This window comes from Corvus brachyrhynchos, unplaced genomic scaffold (genome assembly GCF_000691975.1).
Source record: "Corvus brachyrhynchos isolate BGI_N302 unplaced genomic scaffold, ASM69197v1 scaffold17, whole genome shotgun sequence".
NCBI classification, from domain to species: domain Eukaryota; kingdom Metazoa; phylum Chordata; class Aves; order Passeriformes; family Corvidae; genus Corvus; species Corvus brachyrhynchos.
The window spans coordinates 39435-47934 of record NW_008240046.1 but is presented as its reverse complement, the minus strand read 5'-3'; positions in this window follow the sequence as shown (position 1 = coordinate 47934).

Genomic DNA, 8500 nt, shown 5'->3' with positions numbered 1-8500 from the left:
CAGGCAGCTGAAACATGACTTCTACATTTACAGCTGAAGCAAAGCTAAAGCTAAAATAAATTCTATTCTCATGCAAAAAAAGCAGAAGAACTCATGACAATAGAATCAGAAAAAGGTGAGGCAATCAGTGCTGCCTTGGCTTTTGTCTTTAGCAGAAACTTGCTTCTGAAGTGTTTCAGGTCCATATTGGCTAGTGGCAGAGTCTAAAGGATTACCATACTATCCATGAGATAGGAAGATGAATTCAGGGATAATGCAGCAAACTGGATATGCACAGGTCCATGGGATTAGATGGCAAGGGCACCAAGGGAACCAAGCAATTTCTACTAGACTACTCCCTGTCATCTCTGAGAGATCATAGTAGCCTTTCCTAATGGCAAGAAAAGAAATGTTATGCCCATTTTCCAGAGATAGCAAGAAAATAGCTCTAGCTTAGACTTTTTAAAACTGATCTGTTATAGCTTTGGTATGAGGAAATTTGGAAATAGTAACACAAAAAGCTTGCACTAGAATACGTAAAAAGTGTATTACATAATAACTTCTGGGCATTCACAAATTACTTAGATACTGTAACAATGTTTTCCTCTATTAACTAAAACCTAAACTCATCAGTTTGGGTATGTCACGTATTAGTGAACTCAGAGCTCTCTTACCTGCTCTTTAAGCTGAAAAATAATCGAACTCTGAAATGAAATTCTCTTTCATTATGTGTGGCTTAAGTTAATTTTTTTTCTACTAGTTTCAGATACTCCTGAGAGAAACACTAAAAAGGCAAAAGCTTTACTATAATCTCACAGTTTGTTTTTTTTCCTGATGAATCATAAGTTTGCAGCTGATAACAAAAACATTCAAGTGGGACAGCAAGAAGGGCAAAAATTAAAGCTTCTAGAAGCATATAAGTGGCAAAAGGTAGACTAGGAAAATGTGAGCCTGCTGCTGAACAGGGTAGAGGCCCGAGCAACACGGGACAAGTAAAAGGATTCAGGTATTGAATGCCCTCTTTGCCCCTTATTTTACTAGTAATTCTAGGAAGACATAGCCTTGGTAGAAGAGGTAGAGGAGGATCAGGCAATACTAAAGCCAAGTAGATTTTTATAAGTCTGTGGGTCTTGATTAGGTGCAACCACGAGCGCAAAGGGAAGTGGGTGATGTTAGGATTTGTATTGCAAGACCACACTCCATAATCCTAGATCGGCCATGGCCATTGAGGTATGCCTGAGGACTAAAGAAAAGCAAAAGATACTCCTGGCTTCAAGAAGGGTAAGAAAGAGGACTGAGGAAACTACAGTTGTCAGCTTCACCTCAATACCTGGGAAGGTGATGGAGCAGCTAATTCTGGAAAACAATTCCAGTCACATGAAGGACAAGAAGGTGATGAGGAGTAGTTGACATGCACTCATGAAGGGGAAGTCTTGCTTGACCAACCTGATAATCTTCAATGATTAAATTATTAGCTTGGTAGAAAAGAAAAAAGCAGTGGATATTTTCTACCTGGACTTCAGGAAAGCTTTTAACACTGTCTCCTGAGTGTCAGAAATTAATATGACAGTGACATTTTATTGTGAAATTTATTTACTTTTCAAATATTCAGGACATTTTTTTCTGATTTTATTTTTAAGTTATAATACTTTTGAACCTTCTAATGTTTATGGTAGTGGATGATTTAAGAGGTAAATTGCAATAAAGATTTGACAACAGCTCATTTAGATATAGCATTATTTATTTATTTATTTAATCACAGTCAATTGGGGGGGAAAAGAATTCCATTATATATCATATAATGACTGTCAGTTTTTTCAAGAAAAGTCACTAAACTGTGAAAATACATTTCTTATTCCTTTCGTCTCAAAGAATTTTCTAAAATAGGAAAGCAGTGTGGAAATTTGAAACTTAACAAAATCTGAGCATGTATTCTTTTTTAAAAAATGGCAGTTTTCAAGGTTTCTTTGTCCTCCTTTATTTTTGTTGTTCCAAAAGCAGACGTATGTGTATGGGTGATCAAGATAGTCAACTGGTAAACTGATCCACCTGAAAGATTAACATTTTTTGCTTTCTTTCCTGAGTTAAGTTTTCAAACGATTCCCTGATCTAATGCTAAGTATGACATGACAGAGCATGACAAGGGATTGAAAGAGTAGCTGAAATGGAAAATAAGGATAAGAGATGTTCAAAAGAGCTGAAGCCATAATTTCACTGTTGTGAAATAACCTGGAGAACACAGCAGAGACAGGACCATGCACTACTGCCTCAATTAGAACAAAATGTAGAAAGATCAATTGCGTTGAGAATCTGGTCTGAGACTAAGTAGAAACCTCTGATGTCTAATCTGGAATTCTACTCTACAGGAATAAAAATCAAAAATCTTTAGGTTTTACTTATGCAGCAAATATACGTGCATTCTTCTTTATGCAGTGTTACATATGATGCCTTATTTTGGCAAGTGTTTCCTACCAGGTGAAAAAGGTTCTTTTCCCACTGAAATCAGGGATGCAAGGAGACTCCATAATCTCAGACTCAGATTCACTGGAATAATTGTATTTTATTTAAACATTCATGAATATACACACACATACCCCCAGGAGTACAAACACAAAACAACATCTGGAAACTCTTCAGAATACTCTACTCCGAAATTTTACTTAGCAATGAATTAAGACAATACCAGTGTACCCCACTGAGGTACATTCATTGCGTTTTTAATAGGACTTATAAAAAATACTGTGTAAGATATGTAATTATAGTGAAGACTATCAAGGTCATATAGGTTCTACATATTGTAAAAGTCTGTTTGTCTTAGTTGATGACACAAAGCATTAATTAAGCTTTCCAGGGTTCTCAGCCTGTACAATATGCAATCAAAGTAAATGTAACACAGATATTTAATTTTTTAGTAGTGGTCTTAATTAGCAGTGGTCTTAAGTGCAAGCTAACAGTAGAGATTTTTTCTGGCTGGCTACTCTATAATATTGGTGGGGAAATTATCATTAATTTTTTTATCCATTTTCATTATGCAGTACATGAGTTAGAGAATGCAGATGCATCATTTAGAATTACATACTAGGGAAGTTTAGTGACTTAAAAATTACCGTGTAAAAGATGAACAAAAAATGTTTAATATTTTTCAAAAATGTCCTTTCTGAGTGTAAATCTTTTCAAAATGCTAGAACCTCATCAAGTAAGTATAAAAAATTCAGCTGAAACATATTTTATAAAACAATGCAAATGAAAATAAAAGATGACAGGAAAAAAGCACTTCAAGTATAGATATGCTTTATAAAATAGTAAAAAACAATACAACAATATTTACATAGAATCATAGAATCATTAAGGTTGGAAAAGAGCTCCAAGATCATGGAGTCCTACTGTTAACCTAACACCACTGTGTTTACTACTGAACCATATCCCCATGTCCCTCATCCACACACTTTTTAGAACACTTCCCCCATACGCAGCCATCTCTAAGCTGTCAGAAGCCAAATTGTCACTACAGCAAATAGTGACACTTTTTAACTTTAGCAAATGATCCACACTTATCTTGGTTTACTCAGTGAACCAGCAGATATTGGCTCTCACACTAGCTTTTCAATAACTAGCATTTGGTAAACACAAATAACTAAGCTGTATCTATTATGATGGTATTTCTAACACAGAAATCTCCCATTTGAGGATGATGTATAAACAAATATGCAGATCAAGCATTAGCAAAACATAATCGTCTATGTTTCTCAGCTCATAAGAAACTAGATGCATTAATATGAAAGATTTAATTATATCCACATATGTTATAGATTATCCTTTTGTAGAAGAAGAGCCCTGTAACACACATAAATTAGTGTTTTGCGGGGGCATGTGAGCAGCTTGACCACCAAGAGGGCAAAGGAGCTGTATAGGGGAGGCATACAAGTAACAGAAAGTTGAAAAACCAAGAACAAGAGAAATGTAGGGAATGCAAATATATATATTCTGACTAATAAATTAGAAGAAATACTGGAATACCCAAAGAAAACAGTATCAAAATGCAATTTTAAGGTCCTTCTTTTGAGAGAGAAAGAAATCGCATTAAACCATCAAGAATGAAGAAGAAAGATGGAAACGCCTGGGGTGTATTGCTACTTAAAAGTTTAGTAAAGTTTATTTTAAAAGTTTAAGACTGGCTTTAACACTTATCACTGTTTAAACAATTCCACCACAGCAATCTCTAAGATGCCATTTATTCACGAAAGTTGAAAACAGCAGTAAATGACCTTAGTAGTAACAGCTTAATAAAATTATTAAGCAATTACTCCTGAAGTTAACTGCAAAAAAGAGAAAACACAAGTAAATATCATCAAGTATTTTGCATTCATCTGCATATCTACTGAATCTAGCAAATCACTGAGTCACATTACTTCTGAGTCTGAATTATACCAGATTTCCAATGAGTAATGGACATAAGCTGTTCTCACAAGTTCTTGAAAACACTTATGCAGTGTACTAATTTTTATTGATTTTTAGTACTTCAGTTAAAGCATACAAAATCCCAAACACTCTGCAGATGTATCTTCAGAAACAAAACAAGTCTGGCATTGCAGCAGTCAGTGTAACCATTTGGATTTAGACAGAGGATGTAATTCTTTTGTTTGCAACTGACTTTAACTGATTATTTACAACAGCTTCCAGCTCACTTTGCTCCAAATATAACTTAAAATCTTTGTTCTTATCTAACATCTTTATCATATGACACTACTGACCCTGGTTCTATTATGGACATCAGTAATATCAATATTCTCACAGGAGAATGTGATAGCTGTCGCTCCTTCTTTCACTCATGTCTTTGGTAGTGTCAACAAACTTTATACATGCATTATGTCTTAGTCTTGAAAATATGTGATACAGTACAATAATATACTTTCTTATAATATGAGCTTCCTAACCTGGAATGTCTATGAGTTTAACATAATTCAGCTCATCCATAAGGCTGACATAATTTGAATACAAAGAACATCAACAGCACAAAGAAAAGCAGTGAAAATTTTTACAAAATAGTCCAGCTACTCATTCATCTACATATCGCTAAGTTTTTGTAGTGACATCCTATGAAGAATGTGAATCCCCACAATTAGATGTTGAAGGAGACAGAATTAGATTTTTGCATCATTCCTTTTCCCTGAAAATAGCCACAGTATATGTGAAAGAGTCCATAAAGTGTTGGTGCACCTCCAGCAAGTCACAGTACTTTCCCTAAAATATAGCACAGATATTAATTTTCAGAACGTTTCAAGGCTTAAGAAAGAAATTAATCCATTAAGTAAAGACAATAATAAGCTTGCAGTGGAGTTTTTATCTTTCTCTTACACTCTTGTAACATTTCTTGGGAAATATTACAATTTTCTCAGAGTAGACTAAGGTATGGTTTCAGAAAATTATTTTAGTTTTACCATCAGTAGAGTATTTCCAAATTCCTCTAAACAAAACTTTGCTAAAACACATAATTTCTTGTTCCAAGCGCAGTCATATTTTGTATACCATACTGACTGTGCATATTATTCTTTCAAGTGTCATACATCATTCAAAAGATTGTCTCAGTAACTGGTAGTGTATTTTAACTGATGTACAGAAATGCTGAAGGGAAAATAATCAGGTAACTCCTTTTACTTCTCTGATAAAATTTTTATAAAAGAAACACTATTCACTTTGGACCAAGCAAAGGATTTTCTTTCAACACAAATGGAAAATTCCGTTATGAAGTCCATTAACAGAAGAAAAGGAAGTAAAGAGCAACATAATATGTCTGCAAAAGGAAGAATTTAATTCAAAGGTGCCTTGAGCCAAAAGCCATCATTAAACCAGGGCATAAAAACCCCAAAAAAACCAAGCAAACAAAAAGCCCTCAGTTCTATCTCTTAGCAATTGGAGTATTTTTATATGTGCTTGTGGGGAAAAAGTCTCTGGCTTCTAATTCAATGCTTAATGCATATTCAAATATGCCATGCAAAACATAATAATTTGAACAGTATAAAATTAGAAACTCACAAAACATCCAATATTATAATTGTATGACATCTCACTTAACAAATAAAACATATGGCTGTAAATCCCTTGGGGGAGAAATAATTGATACCAGCTGAGGAGTCTAAACACTTGGCTTTTGGATAAACCACAAAAAAAAACCCCTAACCTTCATAGGATAAGGAATTTTAACTTGAGCAAGTCTGGTGAAAAGGTGTTTTGTTTTATGTCCACTTGAGAGTGTCCTGTCTTTTCACAGATGCCTGAGGGCATTGACTGCAGTGGTTTCACCTCCTGTGAGACAGTCTCGTTGGCTTCCTGGACCAGCCTAAGTTTGAACTGTAAGTTTTCATCCCTCCTGGTGTTACTAAGTCAACGCGTTGCTCTAGACTGTCAATATTGGTCACCTGGTACTTTGGGATGATCCATCTACTTTTACACTTTTTTATGCTGATGAGATGAAAAACTATTAAACTTTACAATTTGTAGTACAAACCCAATGCTTAGGTACTTTTTTTAATTTCCACCTTTCAGTGAATGAAAATATCAGTTTATTTAAACATTTGGAAATCTTTGTTTTTTACTTCCTTTTCATTTCAGGTGAAAAAAAATTCAGATATGTGAAAAAATTGACACAATTCATTAACACTTCTGATTACTACTTAATAACCTTTTAGTGACTAAAGTGATCTAAAACCCCAAACGAAACCAAACCAAAAATAAACCAGCCAGTCTTAAATTATTTCAAGTTGCATTATTCAAACATTTAGTACTTTAATGGTGTATATTTTGTGGTAACTCAGTCTTAAAAAACTGTAGTCCTGGTCTTTCATCCAAAAGAGGGCTCCATTTATTCTAGATCAGTGATCAACCTGTGAATCATGGCTACAATATTAATTTCTACGTGAGTTTACCTGCTTGTCTCTCCTTTGCTTGGGAAACTCACTGTAGTTGAGCTGCTGTTGCTGTCATGGTGCTTCATCACCATTTAATCCTGCCAGCTGTTACATGCGCAAATGACTAGATAGAGCAAACATAGGCGGGTATGTTGAACTTATATATAGTTGGCTGTTGCAGTGGGGATACTGCAACACGCATATATCAAACCAGGAGTCCCGTGGAAAGGAAATATATACGGACAGACAGATTCTTGCTAGATGTTTCAGAGATGTTTATTTCTCCAGCCGCATGGCCGGAGCTCTGCCCAGGAACTGTTCCAGTCACGGGACCAAGGGTCCTTCTGCCCGCGCAGGGGAACACAAACCAACCAATGGGAACGAGGCTGAGCAGGGGCAGGGAAACCCCGTGTCTGTGCCCTCAGGGCCCCTCTCCCAGGGCTACACGGCGGGGGAGGGACCCCAACATTGGTTCACCATAAATTTAAATTTCTTAGCAACCCCAATATTGGGTCACTCTGGTAATTTCTGGCCACTTTTTCCCAGGCTTCTAGATCTATAATAGAAAAGGGGATTTTAACTAATATAGGAATCCCTTCATGATTTACTGCTTCCCTTAAAGGTGCTTGTATGTTTCTTTTAATTTGCCCCCGGGTCCTTAATGTTATAGGACCCTGTGGGGAGGGTGATTCATCCTCTTCGCTGTCGCTGCTCGGTAAAGGTGGGTAGAGGTTAGTTGTTCTTGATTTCCCAGAGGGAGATGAACTAGAGTGTGGAGCGGGGTTTGGGGATGGAGATGATGGTAACTCTGATTCTGTATCATTTGCTACCCCTCCCCCATCTCCCTTTTTAGGGGGTGACTTAAGTAGATCTGCCACTTCTTGTTCTTGGGCTTCTACCTGATATACCTTGTCAGGATGGGTACATCTCTGGTTTATTGAACATGCACCGCAACATCGCTTAGGTTTTTCATTATTAACTTTGTTATCCTTTTCAAAAGCCAATACTAAGGGATCAGAGGGTGGTCTGACCCAAACTCTTTTTGTCACTCAGGTTGATTTTGAAGAGTGAAAAATAATTCAGCATAAACAGTCTCTGGCCATTTTTGCTCACGGCTAAGAAAAAGCATTAGTTGCAGTAATGTTTCATAATCCAGTGTACCAAAAGGCGGCCACTTCATACCCCCTTCCAGTTTATAAAACGGCCACCATTGGGTGCATAACTTAATAAGCTCCCTCTTGGTCTCTGCACCACTATGATTCACCATCTTTTTCCAGTGTGTCAAAACACATCCCAGAGGGATACTTTTAGGAACCTCTTTGCTTTTGTTTGCCACCATTTTTAAAGTTCACCAAAAAGCTTGTTTCACAACACACTCACGCACTCCACCACTCAAAAAACCCCGCTCCTTTTCATTCAAATCTAAAAAAAATTCACACAGCACATAAAACTCACTCCACACATTCAAATGCTTGAAACAATTCACTCAAAGCACTTCTACCAACAATTTTAAACTTCTAAAACCCACCACAAGCCTTTCGCAACCCCGAGCAAAACTTTTGCTGGGGTTGCGCAAGGCTCCGCTCAAATCTGGCAAGCTAGCGAGTTCCAGCTTG